Source organism: Jaculus jaculus, chromosome 10 (assembly GCF_020740685.1).
Source record: "Jaculus jaculus isolate mJacJac1 chromosome 10, mJacJac1.mat.Y.cur, whole genome shotgun sequence".
In the NCBI taxonomy this organism is placed as follows: Eukaryota; Metazoa; Chordata; class Mammalia; order Rodentia; family Dipodidae; genus Jaculus; species Jaculus jaculus.
The window spans coordinates 86,799,801-86,822,912 of record NC_059111.1 but is presented as its reverse complement, the minus strand read 5'-3'; positions in this window follow the sequence as shown (position 1 = coordinate 86,822,912).

Here is a 23,112-nt window from a genome sequence, read left to right as displayed (position 1 = left end):
CTGTCCATTCTCACCTCTGCTCTTCAGTATAGTACTGGAAGTCCTAGCTCAAGCAATAAGACAGGAGAAAGAAATGAAGGGGATACAAATGGGAAAGGAAGATGTTACGTTATCTCTCTTTGCAGACAATATGATTCTGCATGTAAGAGACCTGAGAACCTCCATCTCAAAACTCTTAAAGGTGAATAACTCCTTCAGCAAAGTGGCAGGATACAAAATCAATGCACAAAACTAGTAGCCTTTATATATGCAAAAGTCAAAGATACAAAGAATGAAATAAGTGACACTGTCCCATTTTCAGTAGCAACAAAAATATACCTTGGAATAACATTAACCAAAGATGTGAAAGACCTATACAATTAAAACATAAGCACACTCAAAAAAGAAATTGAGGAAGACTTGAGAAAATGGAAAGACATCCCATGCTCCTGGATAGGTAGAATTAACATTATGAAAATGGAAATCTTACCAAAGGCAATATAGAGATTTAATGCAATACCAGTCAAAATCACAGCATTGTTCTTCACAGGGATAGAAAGAAATGATCTCAAAATTCATACAGAGGGCTGGAGAGATGGCTTAGTGGTTAAGCGCTTGCCTGTGAAGCCTAAGGACCCCGGTTCGAGGCTTGGTTCCCCAGGTCCCACGTTAGCCAGATGCACAAGGAGGCGCACGCGTCTGGAGTTCGTTTGCAGAGGCTGGAAGACCTGGTGCGCCCATTCTCTCTCTCTCCCTCTATCTGTCTTTCTCTCTGTGTCTGTCACTCTCAAATAAATAAATAAATTTAAAAAGAAAATTCATACAGAAAGGTAGAAGGCCTTGGATATCCAAGCATACCCTCAGCAAAAGAAATACCTCTGGAGCCATCACCAGACCTGATCTAAAGCTATCTTACAAAGCCATAGTAATAAAAACAGCATGGTACTGGCATAAAAAAAAAGGCTTATAGACCAAAGGAACAGAATCAGGGACCCAGACTTTGGGTCCAATAACTACAGCTACTTGATATTTGACAAAGGCCCTAAAAATATAGGCTGGAAAAAAGACAGCATCTTCAACAAATGGTGCTGGACAAACTGGATAGCCATATGCAGGAAACTGAAACTTGATCCACACATCTCACCATGCACAACAATCAAGTCCAAATGTATCAAAGACTTCATTGTAATTGGAACTTTGGTTACTGCTGGAAGAAAAGAATAGGAGGAACTTTCCATGATATAGGAATGGGAAAAGACTTCCTGAACAAAACTCCAGTAGCTCAGGATCTTAAACAAACACTGAACCATTAAGATCTCATGAAACTGAAAAGTTTCTTCACAGACAAATATACAATATGTGGAGCCAACAGATTACCCACAGAATGGGAGAGTATATTTGCTGGCTATCCAACTAACAGAGTCCCAGTTTGTAGAATCTACAGAGAACTCAAAAACCTAAACAATAAAAAGTCAAATAACTGACTCACAAAATGGGACAAAGAACTGCACAGGCAGTTCTCAGAGGAAGAAATACAAATTGCAAACACACACTTAAGAAAATGTTCATCATCCCTCATCATCACAGAAATGCAAATTAAAACAACTATGAGATCCCACCTTGCCCCATTAAGGACAGAAAACATTAAAAAATCAAATGAAAATAAATGTTGGTGAGGATGTGGACAAATAGGAACACTTATCCACTGTTGGTGGGAATGTAAGATGGTACAACCACTTTGGAAAGCTATATAGAGAATGCTAGATTATAAGTAATATTTTGTAAAATAAGTTTTACACACTTTGTTTTTATTTATTTGAGAGAGAGAGAGACAGAGAGTGATAAGCAGAGAGAGAGAGAGAATGGGCATGCCAAGGCTTCCAGCCACTGCAAATGAACTCCAGATACATGTACCACCTTGCGCATCTGGCTTAGATGCATCCTGGGGAATTGAACTTGGGTCTTTTGGTTTTATAGGCAAGCACCTTAATAACTAAGCCATCTATCTAGCCCTGAGTGATAATACTTAATTTGATCATGTTATTACTTTCTTTGGTCACAATTCTTTGCTTAATTATAATACAATAAAGAGTATACATAAAGACTAATTTTTAGGATGGGTATATGTAAATGTCAATAATAGGGATAACATGTCCATGTTCAGTCATTCCCAGGTTAGGTTTTTATAGTTGGCCAGTGATTGTAGAATCATAAAATGACCACCTCATACTTCGTAGATGTTAACTTGAGCCATCCTTAGGGCTTTTGAGATAAATCCAGTGTAGAGATATGTGGAGCTTCTGACATGGAGTTTCTTCTAACATGCAAAGAAGCTGTAAACAAATCAGATTCTTGCTATAATTAAAAATATATATTTATTATTTATTTGTTTGAGAGAGAGAGAGAGAGAGAGAAAGGCAAATAGAGAGGGAGTTAGGACATTCTAGGGCCTCCAACCAATGTAAATGAATTCCAGTTGCATGTGCCACTTCATAAATCTGGCTTTATGTGGGTACTGGGGAACTGAACTTTGATCCTTAGGCTTTGCAGGTGAGTGCCTTAACCACTTTAACCATCTCTCCAGCCCATTCCTTTGAAGAAGGTTTTCATTCGTTTAAATACAAGGATTTGGTCTTTCACATTTATTTTGAGAATGAACAATATTCAAGTCCTTATTGGGTGAAACACATTGCAATACTTTGGGTTGTCTTGTCTCTCAACCTATCCATCAACCATCAACCATCTACCTATCTATCTATCTATCTATCTATCTATCTATCTATCTATCTATCTATCTATCTATCTACCTACCTACCTAAATGTCTATCTATCTATCTGTGCACCCACCCATCATTCAATCTATCTATCTATCATCTATCTATCATGCTTTTGGTGCTAGGCATCAAACCCAGATCTCCACATATAGTAGTCATAAAACCTATCACTGAAATTGATGCCTCACCCCAATGTCTTTAGTTTTCCAATGTCTTTAGTTTTACAGCCTTTAAAGGAAAGTCTCTGTTTAGAAATGGATTTTGTGTCTATTAACAAGGGAATGAGATTCATTATCAGGAAGTATCATGGGATATGTCAGAGCAGTATTTCAGCTGCTCACTTGGCAATGGTCCATTGTAGCCTGCTACTTAGGGAGCGGCAAAACAAAGGAGATTAGATTCAAATAATCTCTAGTTATATAGTTAGCTTTGCATGTCTAAATTGGCCAACTCTGAGAAAATTAATTTTTAAATCTATTGTTAAGCCTCTTTCCTTATAAAATGAGCTTACCAACCATGTATGTCTAAATAAGGTTGTTATGAAAATTAACTGAGTAATGAATGTTAGCCCTTTAGTGAAAAACACCATGAATATATACAAAATAACTGAGCATAATATTTGGCAGTGTCATGTTAAACTGAGTAGAAAATTTCTACAAGAATAAAGACAAATGAGCACATAGATTTATGTGTGGGTAAACTAAGGCAATTGTCTATTAATGCCCAGAAGGAGTACTAGAACCAATGGGTCAGGGTGACAACACAAACGGTGAAATCTCGTAAGGCCACTGCATCTCTAAAATATTTATACCACTTAGTAAGCACTCCCAGATGATACTCTCTCAGTAAGTTTTAGTTGGCAGATAGCCCAGCAGCTTTATATAGAGTTTGGCTTATATGGTTGATAACCTTTTATTGTTGTTCTATGAATAACATTTTCTCTGCTGATTTAAGGCTCCACCATGGAAGGAAATTCTTTCTATAATGGCATATCCAGGCTAAGGAGTCAGTTTTGGAAGTTTTTGTTTCAAGGTTGGCAAAAATAGCTTGCATGATACTTTAGTCAATGTCTCAGGTGACTAAATTTCTCATAGTGTCTATTCCCAACCATTGATTCATATAATGCCATTCTCTATCATTCAGTTTTCAGATAATAACAGTTCATCTTTATGAAAGAAGATAAAGAACAATCTTCTCTTTCCATCTGTTTGCAAAAAAATAATGAATAAAAATATTGATAATTTATATGAAATTATTGGTGCTATTATTCAATCATATTAAACTCTTCTCCTAATAGGAAATTCATGGCTTTGTGGGTTTCCTTTTAGAAGAAAGATAAGTTGTTTTTTTTTTACCCACTTCAAGAATAGCAGTTTTAAAAAGATTTTATTTTTATTTATTTGTTTATTAGAGATAGAGATAATGAGTGAGAGAGAGAGAAAAAGAGAGAGAGAGAGAGAATGGGCATGCCAGGGCCTCTAGCCACTGCAAATGTACTGCAGATGCATGCACCACCATGTGCATCTGGCTTATGTGGGACTTGGAGAATCAAACCAGGGTCCTTAGGCTACACAGGCATGTGCCTTAACAGCTAAGCCATCTCTCCAGCCTCATTTTTTTTTTTATTAAGTAGAAACTTTGCACAGACACATCATATGTTGGTATCATTATTTCTCCTCTCCCTACCTCCACTCCACTGAAGGCCCTCCTTAGTGGTATTTCAGGCATTCCCCATGTAGTTGGAGGTTGTAAGTTGTGAGAGCAGCAGTCTGTCATTGTGGGTTGGGCTATGTCTGCATATTCCTTCCCACCCTGTGGTTCTCACATTCTTTCAGCCCCCTCTTCCACAAAATTCCATGAGACTTGGTGAGTTTGCTTTAATTCTACTTAAACTGTTGAGCTCTCAGCAGTTTCTGCATTTCTGTTTTGGTCGCATTTTGAGTATCTTCAGTGTCTGTTTGCATCACCCTGGCCCAGGTAATCAGTCTCAACATGGAAATAGCACACTTGCTCATCTCGCCAGTTCCTCTGTGATTTCACCTGGGCCCTGGCTGCTGTGTGAGGGGTGGTTCGTCTCCTGTTAGCAAGTCAGCTATCCCTGTCTTGTTGGTAGATTATGGTTGTCCTTGGTTCTTGCTTCCTTCTGAAAAAGAAAACCAAACAAACAAACAAAAGATTCTCCAAATAGAGTGAGATCAAGATAGGTTAAAGGAGATCTGGAGAGATGTCTTAGTGGTTAAGCGCTTACCTGTGAAGCCTAAGGACCTCAGTTCGAGGTCCGGTTCCCCAGGTCCCACGTTAGCCAGATGCACAAGGGGGCGCACACATCTGGAGTTCGTTTGCAGAGGCTGGAAGCCCTGGTGCACCCATTCTCTCTCTCTCCCTCTATCTCTCTTTCTCTCTGTGTCTGTCGCTTTCAAATAAATAAATAAAAAAATTTTAAAAAAATTAAAAAAAAAGATAGGTTAAAGGAGATAATCATTGTTAAGTTAGAGAGATTTTGATGGATATAGCCTCACTTTTGGACAGAGGCTAGTGTGAGCTTCTCATTGGAGTCCATTATCTTGGTCTCCATACGATTTTGACTTGTTTCCTAGTTCTAGTTATGGGTTCCATTGCACTAAACAATCCTCATAGCCAATCAAAAGCCATTGCTTATTTATAGATTTTCAAAGTAGGGTATCATGCTAGCCCTGGCTGACCTAGAATTCATTATGTTGTTTCTTTGTTTCTGGGTGGCCTAAAACTCATGGCGATCCTCCTTCCTCTGCCTTCCTAGGGCTCAGATTAATGGTATATACCACCATGCCCACCTAGGGTAGCATTTTGTAAATATATATATATATATATATATTTAAAAATAAATAAATAAATATATATATATTTGAAAGCAGAGAGAGATAGAGAGGAGAGAGAGTTAAATACAGATTCAGGATGTCAGGGCCTCCAGCTCCTGCAAAAACACTTCAGACCTAGGTGCTACTTTGTGCATCTGGCTCTATGTGAGAACTGGGGAATTGAACCTGGGTTGTTAGGTTTTGTAGGCAGGTGACTCAGCCACTAAGCCATCCCTTCAGTAGGCTAGCACTTTAACTGCATTGATCTTATTCAGAAAAGGTAGTCACAGTGAGTAATGTGGCATCAGCTTCTGCATATTAATGCTATAAATGAAAGAATTTTCCTTGGAGAGTTCCGACCCCCCCCCCCCCATAGCATGGTGTGTCTCTTCTCAGTCACACTTGAGTGAAGAAGTGAGGTAGATATGACAAGGACCTACTGACCTTTACCCCCCAACTGACATTTTTAAACTTTTGCAGTTTCATGGGAAGAGATATTAAATGTTTGGAAAAAATGGTTGCAAAACCAAGTATGGAGTTATGTCACATTCCTCTTCATTAAAAAATCAATATATGCATATGTATTTAATGTGTTGCTTGGAATCCAATATTGTCTGCATAATGTAGAAATGGACCAGAAAACTATCCCATATAGTAGAATCTGGAGAGCTTGCTGAGGAATATAGAAAAACAGGTTTTGTTCTATGGTCTTGCAATTTTACAAATGCAAGCATTGCCTTGAAGACATGTAAGCAGGGATAAAAGCTACATTACATTACTCTGTGATTACTGAACAGCATACAAACAGGCTGAAGAGATGGATCCACAAACCTTTCTAGGAAGATTCTGGACCCGTTGGGCAACTGTAAAATATGCTCCATCTGTTCGACACCTGAACTATGCTGTGTGGTCTCCATCCCTCTGCATCGCATTTGCTTGTCTCTACGCTGCTGCTCTGATGGGTCCTGTGACAGCAGCTAAGTGCCTAATGGTGCTTGTTCCACTCACTGTGGGCATCCTTACTCTTTACCTCTGCCAAAGGTTTCCCCTCCTAAGGGAGTTCACTGAGATCCTGCCCTGTATTTCATCAATATAATAAGAGGTAGATGGCTGGAAAGTTACTTAAATGATGATCTCTTAGACATACTCATATTTCACACTAATAGCTCTCATTCTTTTCATAATCCATAGTTTATTTTTCATCCATATTTCAAAATGTGTGTATTTCTGAGATTCTGTGTGAGAATCCAATGTGCATGCACACAATGTACCATAATCAAATTGGAATAGGTAGTATCACATCTTCATTAGACTTTAAAGGAATGTCATGGGGTTCAACGTGACATTCTAATACATAAATATGATGTGTATTGATCAAATAAGAGTAAGTAATCTAACTGAATTCACAAGTGGTACATGGATTGAACTTTGTTGGTAAAGGGAATGGGGGAAGCTTTTCATGGGCTACTTCTCCCAGCACATTCAAATGACAGGAGATGGGAGATATTGATTTTGCTCATGTGAGCTTGAGACCTTGTTCCTGAATAGCCATTTAGAGTTGATTAAGAGTATTCAGAAAATATTTCAGTTATCAAATTTTAATCAATCTTTCTGAAGAAATGTATGCAAGTCCAAAATGAAGTTAATTACTTAAATGAAAGAGTTCTTCATATTTTCTTAATGAAACTAAACAGTTGTTAAGTACACCTATCCTTATGAAGTGATGCTTGGAAAATATTTATAATAATAAGTTTGAGGCTTGAATTTTAACAAATCTTAAAAACAACTATATTTGTATAAGATGTGATTGTGCATTAACTTCGTGTGTATTAAGGGCTGTTTAAAATCTAATGTTTGCTACATCTTTCGATGATTAAGTAATTTTTAGAGCAACTGTAATGCACAGTTGTATTTAATGGTTAATGTATGAATTGAATATAAGTCTCTCATAATTCTTCTATTATATTTTATAGAAATATATCCAATTATGTTCATGGAGTGGTTTAAAAGAACATACGGAGTATTGTTTTCATATAAAATTTCCCCCAAATGAGAATGGAACAATATTTTATAGAAATATTTTGGTCTAGAAAAATTAAGTACTGTTTTTATAATTACATACATATTTTTGAATAGATTAGCTAATTTTTGTCAGAAATGATTCCACTCAATGTTTTGGCTCATGTTTGTGAATTACGTAGACACTCCAACTCAGATTTAGACAGTCATGAATGAAAATTATTGAAAAATGGTGTCATTGCACATATGCATTTTATCCCCTAAACAATGTGATATAATGAATATTTACATAGCACTCACTAACTTAGAGAACCTAATGTTAATTAGAAATATGAAATAGGTAAGATCAGAAAAATAAACCTAGGATTCTTTAATATAAACAGTAAGCTCAAATCTTCAATCCATAGATTAAAAGTTCTTAATTTTGTTCATATCACATCTCTAAGAATAGTGATTGCTTAAGTCAACAAGTATTAATTTAGCTTTTACACTAGGTCAGGTGCTTTTCTTTATTCCTGTAATAAAGCATTATAAACTCTCAGACCTAATGGAACTTTAATTTCAGTTAAGGGATAACTGACAATAAATTTTTGAGAAAAATTGGATGTGTTGATAAGTGCTATGAAGAAAGCAAAAATAGTCTAAGAGTGATAAGGAAAATAAGGGAGGGTTGATATTGCACAGGGTGCTTAAAAAAAAGAACTTCTGCATAGGTGTTATTCAAGCAGAAACCTGTAAAAAGGAAGAGATAGAACCAGCCAAATATATAGAAGGACCTAACAAGTAGAGGTCAGCAACTAAAATGGCCTCAAACAGTATTGTTTAGGAAATGCAAGAAAGGTTTGTGGTCGGATCACAAGAGTCTGAATGAATGAATCAGAAGAAAAACTGGATATACTCTATCAAAATAATAGGGCACAAAGTTTGACATTACTGTATTCCAAGCAGAGATCAAGGCCAGGTTTTCTACACTCAGTTCTCTATTGGGCACTGCATTTGTAGTCCTAGTGAAGGTGAGAGGGCAAGAAAATAAAGCAAAACACTTCATATCATTTTCTGAGAAACATTTGGAAATCATTATAAAAGATGTTGAGCTTGATTATTAAATGCCCCCATTAACTCATGTGTTTGAGGACTTGAACATAGAAGGTAGCAGTATTTTGGAATGTTGTGAAGCCTTTAGGAAGAGGAGCCTTGTTGGAGGAAGAATCACAGGGATTAGGTCCTGGGGTTTGATAACCCAGGTCCACTTTCTGTCCACCTTCAGTTTGCAGACTATGGCTGCACAGTGATCATATGTCACTATGCTTTGATTGTCCTGGTAGACTTCAGTTTCCTGTGACTATGAACCAATATAAGCCTTTCCTTCTGTAACTTGCTGCACACTAAATCATGATCACAGCAATGACAAAAGTCATGAATGTACCCAGTTATCTTAATATTAGATCTTGATAAAACTTTATTTTTATAATTAGTACATTGTATAATTGAGTTTTATTTTCATAAATATTTTCATAAATATGGCACTTGTCATTGCTATAAGTCCATCTTTAAGGAGTTTTATCAAAACTTAGTACCTGTGAATATAGGAAATTTAATGAAAATGAATTTCTATTCATATATTCTTTTCCCAGAGATTTAAGTGCACACAAATGAACACAAGTCCTTGGAATACAAGCTTATGTTTTTTTTTTTTCAATTTGCAAAGATTCATTTTTTTCCATATTTCAAAGCCATAGTAGATAATTTCTTCACAGAATCAAAACTCTATCCTACTGTTCACATACCTACCTTGAAAGAGAAACTGGTTCAGATAATATTTTGCCTTGAGCTTTTTCCTAAAACCTCAGTATTACAGCACTAGGGATACCTTGCACCTTCATATTAAATAACTGTTTTGGAGCAATATGTATGCCTTGGAGATCACAATGCCTTGTGAATTTGGCATCAGAAGAAAATTAAAAACATAATAAATTCCAGAATTTGTATACATCTAGAACTTTAATGCTACCAAATTAATAACTTAGTATGTTCTTTTCTACTTCTTAGTGACTAATGCTTTCACTAGATAATGTTTTAGAATACAGAAAGACATAATTGATATCCATTCTTCAGGAATTTGGTTAAGCCAAACTTCTCACTCTATGACAATTTGTTTTTCTCTATCTTAGAGATGAATCCCAAGCATTCTCATGTAGCTAACACCATCTGTTGCAGCTACCAGAATGCTGTGAGATGTTTCTCAGTCTTTATTTACAATCCAAAATGAACATTTGTAAATGAGTAAAGTGTATTAACAGAAACATAAAATGCTATGCAGAGCATATAGAAAGGAAATTTTCTATTTTCCCTTTTTAGGTACAAATTCAGTATTGTGTTGTGTTTGGAAGCCCACAGACCTCAGTTGTTCTAACCCTTTGTGACTGAGCCATAGGTAGCAAAGCACTCCATATCAACCTGCACTGTTAGGTCTGCTGGCACAACAAAGACATGCTAGATTCTGTTTGGTGAAGGCTTAATGCCAAAGGTATTTACTTAAATTCAAATGTATAGAAATTCTGTTACCTACAAAATTTATGTTTATTTAATTTATGGCTAAACGTAAAGCTGATTAGTCACTGTAAGTTCATTCCTGATAAAAGAATAAAGAGACAGAAGTGCGAAGCAGAAGTTCCCAGAGCGTCTCTATCCATGGGTTTGTGAGGCTTTATCTGGAGCTCAGCAATGAGAGTGTCCAAGAACAGAAGTGAGCCTGTCATTCACATAGGTGCATGTTTGCATTTTTAGCAGCATTTATCACTCCATTTATACAGAGAGTGTGGTGTTGTATCTGTGGTTGGTACCATTGATGTGCATTGAAAATCCCATGTCAGCATCTTTCAAGTCTCAGGTTCTTATCTGTTAGAAAAGAATTGAGAAGGAAGACACATGGGAAGTGTTGCAGTCAGGTTTGCATTGCTGGTAGAAATTGCAGAGAAGCTTGTGTTAAAAAAAAAAAAGGTTTATTTTGGGTAACAGACTCGAGGGTAAGCTCCATGATTGCAGGGAAAATGATGGCATGAGCAGAGGGTGGACATCACCCCCTGGCCAACATAAGGTGGACAATAGCAACAGAGAGTGTGCCAAATACTGGCAAGGGAAAACTGGCTGTAATACCCATAAATCCACCCCCAACAATACACTGCCTAGGGAGGTATTAATTCCCAAATCTCCATCAGCTGGGAACCTAGCATTCAGAACACCTAAGTTTATGGGGGACACCTGAATCATCAAACCACTACATTCTGCCTTGGACCCCATAACCTGATAACCATACATGACATAAAATGCAGTACATTCATCCAACTTTAAAAGTCCCTATAGTTTTTATTAATTTCAATGATGTTCATACATCCCCATAGACTGAGCCATAATACCAAAAAATCCCCCCCAAACACGTACTAGCACAGAATAAACATTCACACTGCAAAGAACTACTCACCCAATACAAGATTTAAAACAGGACAAGCATCAAACTCTGTAGCTTCAAGTCCAACAATTCTAGTCAGTGTCAAATCTCCAAGTCCGATAATTCTAACTAGCCACAAATCTCTGGAATTCCAATTCTGCCCCTCCACCTATGCTACTCACAGTCCTGGAAAACTTCATCTGGGGCCACCAGCTTTCCTTAGCAGCCATCTCATGGTCCTAGCATCTCTACTGGGTCTCCACTGCAACCCACAGTCCATCCTCATGGCTCCATCGGGTCTCCATTAGGCATCCAGCAAAACTGCTTCACATTGCCCATGGCCGTTTCCAAAACAAGACCACAGCAAACTCAATGACCCTCTCTGTTGCATTTCTTATACTCTACAATACCAGGTAGGATGTTAATTTGTTCATCCATGGGGGAATCAAGCAGGCTTTCAAGAATAGGACACTCCTTTAACACTCAGGCCGCTTGAAGAGTCTACATTCTTCCTGTTGCCCCAGTGCAGGTGAGCTGGCCCAATCTCAATGGCTATGATTTCTCAAACAATTTGCAGATGAATAGGTAGCAGTTTAGGCCCAAAAGTTTTATTTTCTCTGTGCCATAACCCTTTGCACACACCAGTCCATTTCTATGCAAAGCAATCTTGCACAAATTCTCAGGACAATGGCATAACAACAAGTCCCGCACACAAACTGCTAGCCCAGTCCAAGCAAAGCTTTTTCTCACCCTCATAACCCAAACCTCATAGTCCATAGTTCTTACTGCATTCAGTTCTTTCAACTCTGACCAGAATAGTCCATTAAACTGTACTTACAGCACAGCAAGGTGTCTCTTAGGCCAAGGTTTCAAATCCTTCCACATTCCTCTTGAAAATCAGCTCCAAAAGGCCAAAGCCACACAGTCAGGTGTCTAGCAGCAATCCTATTCCTCTGGTACCAACATTATTGTTGCAGTCAGGTTCACAATGCTAGTAGAAATCACCTAATCCAGAGAAGTTTATAGGGGAAAAAAGAGGTTTATTTTGGCTTACAGGTTCAAGTAGGAAGCTCCATGAATGGCAGGGAATATGATGTCATGAGCAGAGGGTAGATATCACACCCTGGCCAATGTCAGTTGGAAAACAGCAACAGGAGAGTGTGCCAAACACTGCCAAGGGGACACTTGCTATAACACCCACAAGCCCACCTCCAACACACTGTCTACAGGAGGCATTCATTCCCAAGTCTCCATCAGCTGGGAACCTAGTATTGACACTGTTTATGGGGGACACCCGAATCAAACCACCACAGGACAGATAAGTTATGAAATTTATTTTAGAGAGATTAATAGGGAACTAATAGGGAAAGTCCAAGCTAAAAGAAATTATCTCTCCTCAGACAAAGAGAGGAAGAAGAGACTAAGATGGTCAAGAGGCCGGTGGACATTTACACAGGTGAATGCTCAGCTTGGTCAGTCAATAGAGAGAGACTTATACAGGTGTTTCAAAGCTATTTATATGACCCAAACGTCCAGTTAGAATGAGGCTTGTCACCAGACTCAGGTGTACAATGAAGAAACCTAGCTTGTGGGCTAAGGAGGAGCACTTAATTTAAAAGGGACCACCCACAGGGCTATGCCCATCTAACTGAGGAAGAGACAGGAAGCTGTTGTTGAGGGGGTTGGGAGGTTGTTGCTGATAGCCATCTTGGGTAAGACTGAATCAGACACCTGTTCTGGACCTGCCAGGGCAGGCAAGGTGGCATTCAACTCTCTGTGGGCCAGTCTCTAGCTAAGAACCTACCAGGAGAAAACTTGCCTTGCTTCCAATTTATCACCATGTTTCCCTCACAGCCACCAGGATTTATGTTCTGCCTTTGGATGCCTTCTAATATTTTCTTTCTTCCATTAGGGCAGTTTTTTTTTTTTTAATTTTTTATCTGTCTCTCCTCCATCTTTGAAGCAGAGGAAGGGAGTTGGGAGTGGTTTGTTAACAAACATGTCCTGCATAATTTTTCTAACATCTAGATCTATTACCTTCAGCAAGTGATTTTAATTATTATTCCATTCAGTTTCCCCATAGAATAGTGAGTTGGACTAGACCATTGTATGGTTTAACTTTTTAAAAATATAACATAATTTTTAAAATTTATTTGTTTGTTATATTTATTTGGGGTGGGGGGGAGAGAATGGGCTTACTAGGGCCTTCAGCTGCTACAAATGAACTCCAGACCATGTGCCACCTTGTGCATCTGGCTTATGTGGGGTCCTAAGGAAATGAAACTGGGTCCTTTGGCTTTGTAGGCAAGCGACTTAACCACTAAGCAATCCTTCCATCCCTAAAATATAAAATAAATTTTAAATTGAAGTGATGGCTCATTGAATAAAATGATGTCTGAGCAAATTTGAGGACCAGAATTAGGTTCCCCAGAACACCCACATGGCCAGATGTGATAGTGTGATTGTCTGTTGTCCCAGCATTCCCATGGTGAGATGTAGGTGGAGATAGGTGAATACCCAGACAGACTGGTGAACACAGTGATGGATAATGAGGGATCTTGGTTTCTGTGGGGCTCCTTCCTGGTCAGGTAGTGCCAAGGGAAGGACCAGGCCTGCTGGTTCCTCCCTAGGGGTTGAGGGGATGATGAACGTCAGACGACTCAGAAACCTCTTCTAGCCACCGGAGAAAAACCACACTGAGTTGGGAGTCTTTTTGATGAAGGAACTCGCAGAAACAACTTGCTTTATTACTCTGAGCAGTTGCCTATATCATGTTGGGGATGAAGGTGGGGATTTTAGGATGTGGGGAGGTAAGGGCCAATAGTAAACTTTAACTATTGAAATGGTAATTACAATGGCCTCGAGGAGGTAGCAGGCCAGAAGCCATTAGGCATCTTGCTGAGTCATAGCTGGCCAGAGACAGGTCGCCAAACTTTAGCTAGGCTCAGGAAGTCCCACTAGGCCCCAAGTCTGGGCCTTTCAGAGCCCAACAGTTTCAAACAAGATGGAAAGTATGTCATGTAGCAAACAAGATAGTGGCACTGAGTTACATGAGTTTAAGTAATAAGAGGCAACATCGGGCATGGTGGTGCATGCCTTTAATCCCAGCACTGGGGAGGGAGGTAAAAGTGGGAGGATTGCCATGTGTTTGAGGCCACCCTGAGATTACCTAGTGAATTCCAGGTCAGCCTGGTCTAGGCTGAGGCCCTACCTTGAAAAACCAAAAAAAAAAAAAAAAAAAAAAGAAAGAATGAAAGAAGAAATAAGAGTCTTTCTTCTATAGATGTGTCATCTGCAACTTCCTGAAACATAGTATCTACACAGTTAGCCTCAGGTTTCTCAAAAGTACCTTCAATTTTCAATTTACTATGATTTAGGGTAAAATTCACATTAGTTATTGATCACCTGGTAATTGCTGAATTTAGCTATGTAAACTGAATTTTATATTACCTGCATACTCTTTTTCTTCTACTCTTACCTTGACATAACTTCTCAGAACACATGGCTGAGAGTTACCTAGTCAATATTTTCCTTCCTCCTAGAATTAGTTGTGCTATGACCAATACCCTTCATGGGTTAAAATAATATCCCCTTTCTCTATAATGAAATGATATGCTTTGTTTTCTCATTTGTAAAGTGAGATGGATGGTTTAACAGGTAGTGCAGACTTTTTCTTAGTTGGTATAATTTTCTAAATCCTTAATAAAGTTGACCATGTTTAAATATACACTAATTAAAGAAGGGGTATGCAATTTAAATGTGTGGGGAGGCCAGAGGTCGACATACACTGTCTTTTTCAGGTCCTCTCTACCTTACTTTCCTGAAACATCAAAGCAGAGTTTACTGAGTCTCGTAGACTAGCTAGTCAAAAAGTCCTCAAGGTGCTTCTATTTCAACCTGTCCAGTGCTAAGGTAATATCCATACCCTGCCATCCCTGAAAATTTATGTGAGTGCTGGTCATGCCCTTGTGCTTGCACCACAAACATGTGCCCACTGAACCATCTCCTTGGCTCCCACCCTTTCTAAATGCCAAAACCCAAGTCTCACATTTCATCAATTTCTATACTCTGAACTTTCCACTGGTTCTTGCTCCTGACCGATTATTTGTTTTAAAATAGCTTTTCTCTAAAATTTCCAAGAGGACCTCTTTGCCACCAATGTGGATGATTGCAAAAACAACCACAGTTCTTGTATTCTTTATGATAAAGCTTCTTATACCAATTCTCATTAAGAGATTAGTATATGTTTACTAACTTCTTTAGCCTGAGCAAACCTTGTATGTTCAGAGGATGCAATTGATGGGTCTAAGCCTTGTTGTCAAGATGCTCTTCCTTCTCTCCTGTCTTTGTACTCTATCATCTCCATATAATCAAACCTAGGCCAGGCTCATGGGTAATGAAATACTATGAACCTGCTAACTTCATTTTCCCAGTTAACACCCCCAAAACATATGCAAGAAGGCCATCTTTGCCCATCAAGGACCCAAGTTACCTGTAGCCACAGATCCAAGAGTACATCAGTGCAAGACCAGTTTGTCCTGGATCAGTCAAGTAGAACTATCTAGACAAGCCATTAATAAATAGCAGATGACTACTATGATATGCATAGTAGTTTAAATGGGCAATGGATCCCATTATTTCATGTGTTTGTGCTTAAGCCTTATTCTAAATCCCCAGCTGTTGGCACTTTGGGGGGTGGAACTTTGCTAGAAGAGGTGTGTGTATTGAGGTTGGGCCTTGAGGAATTTCAGACCAAGCCCCTTGTGTTAGTTCACTTGGACTGTGTTCCTCCACTGATGTCTGGTTGATATTATGCTTCCCCTGTCATGATGAAGCTTTCATACAAAACTGTAAGCTGAAATAACCTTTTCCCTTACTAGGTACTTCTGGTTGGGATTTTTTTCTCAGCAATGAGCAGGTAACTGCTATAGTAAGACAATAAGCCTGCTTATGATTTATCTTGCATCAGAAACTAAAATCCACCTCCTTGCCTTTTGGCAAACCATAAATTACTTCTATTCAGAATTATGCCAAATTATTTTGCTGATTTTTCTATAACTATTCTCATATTCTCTATTTTATTATTTTCTGCAGCCTTTTAAGTTATATATACATATTCTTGGGAGTGGCCAAGATGTGCCAAGAAATATATATGAACATATAATTTTAACGGAGGTCTGTTATAAATCCTTCCTTTATTCTTTTTGAAACTGACCTAGTCTGAGAAAATATTCTACGATCAAGGCTTCAATCTGGTTCGTTTTTCCCATTTTCTTTACAAATGATCCCAGTTGAAAATGTTGGTGTGGTAACTCTCTTTGTAATGAGTCACTACAATTCTCCTCACGGTACTCTTAGGTAAAGTGGTTTTGGAAGAAAAATAAAATGTTTGACAACCACAATATCAATGCCAAGTGAATCTCCTTGCATGCAAGTTCTAACAGTTTTCTCAAAAGTTTAAAATACTACAGCAGCTTTGCATTATTCACATGACAACAAAATTCAAAATCCTTGACATGATGCTTAAGACACAATAAAACCTATATCATTTAACTTCTTGGATTTTTTTTTTTTTTTCCTGTAAGAAACTTCGTTTGGATTTTTAGTCCCAGAGTAATCTCACCGCACAACTGTTCTTCTGTCATTGTCTTGAAGCCCACCACCCACCACCACCCAGCATCAATCATGCATCCACCACCCACAGCCCACTCCTCCTTTTCTGCGTTAGCCACTTCCTCATATGGTGATCCTCACTCTCTTTTCAGAAGTCATCACTAATATTTTAATCTTTATTTTCTTCGTTTTATTTTTGTTTCTGTGTTCCTATCTTCTGATTGTGATCTCCTGAGAAAATAATTTATTCATTTCAATATTTCCTTAGCACTTCCTCAAAGGCACTTTAAGGGACCTTACTGAATTTATAATGAGTAAACACACGATAAGGACTTTATTTTTTGAAAAGAAGGAAAAAAACTGCTACAAAGTTAAGTAGCAGAAAGGGAAGACCTTAGGGGATCTGTGTTTGCAAATTGGCTTTTTAGGAAAAGTAAACTTTCTTGTATTTTCATGACAGGAGATAATTTTAGAACTTGGCCTGTTAGAAGCACTGAAGTTAGGTTCTTCCTCAATCTGGTCTGTTTCCTCCCACCTCCAAGCCTGGGATATGGGGCTCTTTCTTCCTTATTGTCTGTCTCCTTAAGGGATGACTTAGTGATACAAAAACAAAAACAAAAACAAAACAAACAAAAAACACAAACAAACACAGTCCTGGTTCATAAAACTGTCAGGAGCCTTTCAAAAGATTTATATATTTAAGGGGTATTTACCTCAATTTTGCTTAATTTTTACCTTTGTGTTTCTATGTAGGGTGTGTGTGTGTGTGTGTGTGTGTGTGTGTGTGTGTGTGATATAGCACGTGTACAGTGACTGTTATCACTCCTCACTCTCCATGCTATTTGAGACAAAGTCTCTTATTCACCACTGTGCCTGGATATACCAGCCTTGCTGCCTTACTTCCAGGAATTCTCTTGTATCTACCAATTAATTTGCCCAGGAATGGTTGAATTATAGACAAATACTATTGCCTCTGGTTTCATGGACATTCTGAGGATCCAGACTCAAGCCATTCATTCCGCTTGTGTTGCAAGTGCTTTAGCCATGATGCCCCCTTTTCACTATTATTTTAAAGTGAGTATACACAATAATGGGCTTCATGATCACAGTTTGTTTTTTTGTTTTTTTTTTGTTTTTGGTTTTTCGAGGTAGGGTCTCACCCTAGCCCAGGCTGACCTGGAATTCACTATGTAGTCTCAGGGTGGCCTTGAATTCACAGCAATCCACCTACCTCTGCCTCCCAAGTGCTGGGATTAAAGGCATGCGCCACAACACCCGGCTGTGATCACAGTTTTATACACATATGTCATTATGCATTATTTTCATTGATCCGCCTTCTCAATTACTCTATTCCCCTTTCCTGTCTTGGTGGTCCATTTTCTTCCCCTCCCCCAGATATTCCTTTCTCTATGTAATGCCCTGAGGAGACAGGTCAGGAGCTTAGAGGCAGGAAGAAACCTGCCTACAATTTTTTGTCAAGCTGGGACAAATCTTAAAGCTACTTTGTCAGTAACAAACTGAATTTGAATTATGATGTTAAAGCAAGCTACCTAAGCAGTGTTTTAGAGTTAGATTTACACTTTAAGAAACACACTTTCAAAAATCATCTGCTCCCGACTTTCAATGTGGAGATTCCTCCCTGCTTAACCTTGCTTGAGTGGTAACCATTCCCAAAATCCCTTATCAGTTCTGCTGACACTTAGTGTCATTATATTCCATCATATGTTATTCTAACTTTAAGATATTCCAGTATTGTGTCCTCACCTTCATATAAATGTTACTGTCTAGAAACTTTTAGACTTATTAGTGTGTGGGAAATTGTTGAAAATAATAAAGAAATCTAGATTTTTTACTTTTATAATTTTATTATTATTATATTTCTAGTTACTGATTTCCTTAATTTAGGGGAAATGTGCAGAACCGATTGTGTTAGAGGATAGTCTGATGATAAACATATGTTTTTTAATTTTTTTTTTGTTCATTTATCTATTTGAGAGTGACAGAGAGAGAGAAAGAGACAGAGAGATTGAGAGAGAGAGAGAGATTGACAACGGGTGTGTCAGGGCTTCCAGCCACTGCAAACGAACTCCAGACGCGTGCACCCCCTTGTGCATCTGGCTAACGTGGGTCCTGGGGAACCGAGCCTCGAACCAGGGTCCTTAGGCTTCACAGACAAGTGCTTAACTGCTAAGCCATCTCTCCAGCCCTATAAACATATTTTAGTTATGCAAGTCAATCTTGACAAAACAAAACAAACACCACCAGAAAGAGAATTTCAGTGGTGGGTGTGGCACATACTTTTCGTCACAGCACTCAGAAGGCAGAGGTAGGAGGGTCACTGTGAGTTTGAGACCACCCTAAGACTACATAGTAAATTGCAGGTCAGCCTGGGCTAGAGAGAGAGACCTTACTTTAAAAAAATAATAAATAAATAAATAAAAATTTTTTTAAAAAGTGGAAATTAGCTACACATTTAGTTCCAAGGTAGTTTGGGCCGCAGAGTAACACCCTATCTCTAAACACAAAACTAATAAAAATCCTCTTATACTGTTTAAAATAATTTGGCTAATTCTTTTTTTCTCCCCCAGGTTGTGAATAACATATGAAACCCAGACAATTACTATGAAAATATCATCAAACTTGCCAGAAATGCTATACCATTACGTTTGTCAGTAAAGAGTCATGCTATAGGTAGTTACATTTTTTATTTTTCTAGGAGATTCTTTTGTGTATATAAGGCAGCAATCAAATGCGTGTAGGAAAATGTATCAAACTATCAAAACATTTTACTGTTTGACCTGCCTGAAACTTCTGTTTTAAATGAAGTTAAATGTGCCTTCATAAAAAGCACTTTTCTGCTCCCTCCATCTCTTTTCAAAAGTAATGACTACAAAAATTAAGATGTTAGGGGCTGGAGAGTTGGCTTAGCAGCTAAGTACTTGCCTGTAAAGACTAATGACCCCGATTAGAGAATCAATTCCCTCGAACCCACTTAAGCCAGGTGGACAAGGTGGCACATGCATCTGGAGTTCATTTGCAGTGGCTGGAGGCCCTGGCAAGCCCATTCTCTCTCTTTCTCTCTCTCTCTCTCCCTCTTTCTTTCTCTCTTTCTGTCACTTTCAAATAAGTAAATAAAACTAAATTAAGATGTTAGCTCTTCCTTTTCAATCTGGTCTACAAGTTACAGAGAATGGGAGAATATATGCCTGAAAACTCATGCCTCTGCCTTCCTGGGTTTCCCTTGACAACCACCGCCAACATCTTGGACCCAGAGCTATGTGTTTTGATATAGAAGGGCAGGGGTTTTGTGTACCAAATATGGCAAAAATTAAAGAAAGGCAAATGTATTTTATAATTTACTAAACACTCTAAGGTTAAGATGTATTGTGGTTTTTTCATTTGTATGCGAGGGGTGTCCATATTTGTGTTACTAATTATTTGTAGCAAGGTATGGTGACACAGGCCCTTAATCTCAGGAATTAGGAGGTTGACTGAGGCAGGCTGATGAAAAGCTAGACACCAGCTTGGACTCCAGAATACATAGTAAGGTTCTGTCATAAATGATTATAATAACAAAAGCATAAGAAAATAAATTATTACAATAAATCCTTTGTGAACATATGCTCATCTTAGAAGAATTACATAAATACTAAAATATGTGAATTAAATTTTATATTTTATACTCTGAGGAACAATTAGATGTCTAATGGATCCTGACTATTCATTAATTTATTTAATTTTTCTTAGTCTTTCTTTCATGGGCATACATACAAACATGATTGTATATACATGGCAACTGAAATCCAATTCTAGGTTATCAGAACTGAAAACAAGAAAATTCCCTGTCCTTGTGTTACTGGGACCAAGCAAAAATTATGTAGCTGCTTCCTTCAGGAAATACCTGCTTCCAGAAAAAAGAATGAACCAACTATAGGGATTACTTAACAGTTCCACCAGCTCCCTGATCAAGACTTGCTTCAAGACCCTTAGGGCCCTTTGTCCAGCAATCCAATGTAGTGATAGCTGAAATTATAGCTAATGTAGTCTAGCTCATTTCTAGTTTTGCAAATCTCCTGGAAAATCACTTGGTCCAGGACCTAAAGCCCTAAGATATCTTGCCTTAGTAGCCTATCTTCAGACTATTCTTCTGTCACATATGTATTCTTCCTTTGATATGTGGTTTCCAGTAGAATTAACTTTAATCAACAAGATTTTCTGGTAATAAATTTTGTGGTGAGAACACAGAATGCTATGTGTCCATCAGTCAGTTTTCAAACAATTTGGCTTTCACTTCTTCCTTTTTTTAGTTGATACCAATGATGTAGGTTAGGAGCAACATAGCTTCTTTTTTTTTTTTCTGGTGGGTAGTTAGGTTAGGACTGAACCATAGAGACACTGATGTAGCCCTGACAGGACTAGATCCTTCTCTGATCCCTGGCTACAAACATCAACTCTAGTGACAACTTCCAGCTTCTTTCTCAAATTATTCCCTGCTTGTTCACCTGTGTGCTGGCCCTTCTTGAATTAGTCTCGAGCTAGCCCACCAACCAATCTGGTTTCTTCCTTACACGCCTGAGTCTGATGATGACACTCATCCTGATTAGATGTTTGATCCATACAAGTAGGCTTATGCCATTCATGTGAAGCCTTTTGAACCCTTAGGTAAGCTCTTGGCTCTTTGACATATGAAGTGAATCTCCTTTGTCTTCCTCTCCCCCGTTTCCCTATGTGAAGTGGGTTACTTCTTTTTGCCAAGGTCTTTTCCAATTGTGCTCTGTGCACATTCCTGCTTGCATTTCATGTGTGTAAATCCCTTTCCCTGAGGCTTTTTTCCTAGAGATCTCTCTATGTGAGAAAGAGTTTCTCTGTCACCCCTCCCCCAGTGGCAGTGGATTTTCTTTTGTCTTGGGCTTTCCTCCTTTGCTTTCCCTCCTAATTTTCCCTAAAGTGAATCTTATACATTATAATTTATTCTTCTCTGAGTCCACATTTTCAATTATTTGAGAACTTGGACAAAGACCCAAAGTTGACATTCACTGTCCTGGGATTTCCTGAATCTTTGTGGAGATCCAGCCCCTCCCAGGACTCCAAAACTCCTGTACCACCAACATGGTTTGAAGTCTAGTTTGAACCACCAGACACTATTGAAGTCCAGGCTCCAGTTATTCCACCTCTCTAGACATAAACTTTCCCTTTATTTGGTTACTCAACCATGTGCTGTCCTAAACATTTCCTAGAACTGTTCCATGTTGTGAAGTATGCCTGGATGCATCTGGAAATTTGAGCTGATTTGTCATGTATACAGTGCCATTGGATAGCCATTTCTACTGATCACTGACTTCTGAAACTTTTCCATTCCCACATAATTATCATGTAGTTATTATAAAGCATGTACTCATACCCATGGAGTTAGCATAAACATTGTTTTAAAAACATTTGAATCAGGGCTGGAGAGATGGTTCAGCGGTTAAGGCACAAGCCTATGAAGCCTAAGGACCCAGGTTCAATTCTCCAGGTCCCACATAAGCTGGATGCACATGGCGGCACATGTGTCTGGAGTTCGTTTGCAGTGGCTAGAGGCCCTGGTGCACCCATTCTCACTCACTCTCTTTCTCTGTCCCTAATAAATAAATAAATAAAAATAAATCTTTAAAAAAGAACACTTGAATCAATGACTTCATACTTGCTGTATACAAGCTGAAACCACAGAACTTCATAGAGCCTGTTTCTTCAATGATAAGAGTAAAACATGAATAATGAATTAAACTATATCCTCCAAGTGATTGTAAGTTATAAAGTATCAGAGATCTAGAACTTAGTAATATTTCAGTGGACTAGATTATTTGCTTTCAATAACACTAAGAAACTTTCACAATCTTTTCACAGCCTTGTTAAATTACTGAATGCCATGTTTTGTGGCAAGTATAACAGGAGAGATGAATCTAAGCATCAACCATCATGTGCAAATACCAGTTATTCAAATACTATTATCTTCTAGACTCTGCTATATTTGCACCTGGTACTTGCTATTGACCCCGGGCCATTGCTGTAGTCATTAGTATCAGACTAGGGGCCCAAGTAAGGGATGCGGGCAGAGATAAAACTCCATTGTCTATGTGGCTTCTTGCTACCTGCTTTTCAGTGCATTTGACAGGGAACTTTACATATATCCTCTTCTCATTCAGGGAAGGGATAAACAAGACATGGACTATAAATTTTTAACTTTATGGTCTGTGTACTAGGGAATCAAATGGCTACAAAGAAGTAGCTATGTCAAAATGTGTTATAATTAACATTAATTTCTGCCACTTGTGGCCATAATTTTCAGTATATATGTGAATATGGACATACCTAATATATATATTTAATACAGATGTACAAAAACACATATATTTTGAATATGTCAAGAGAGTATGCCATATATGATAGGAACATAGAAAAG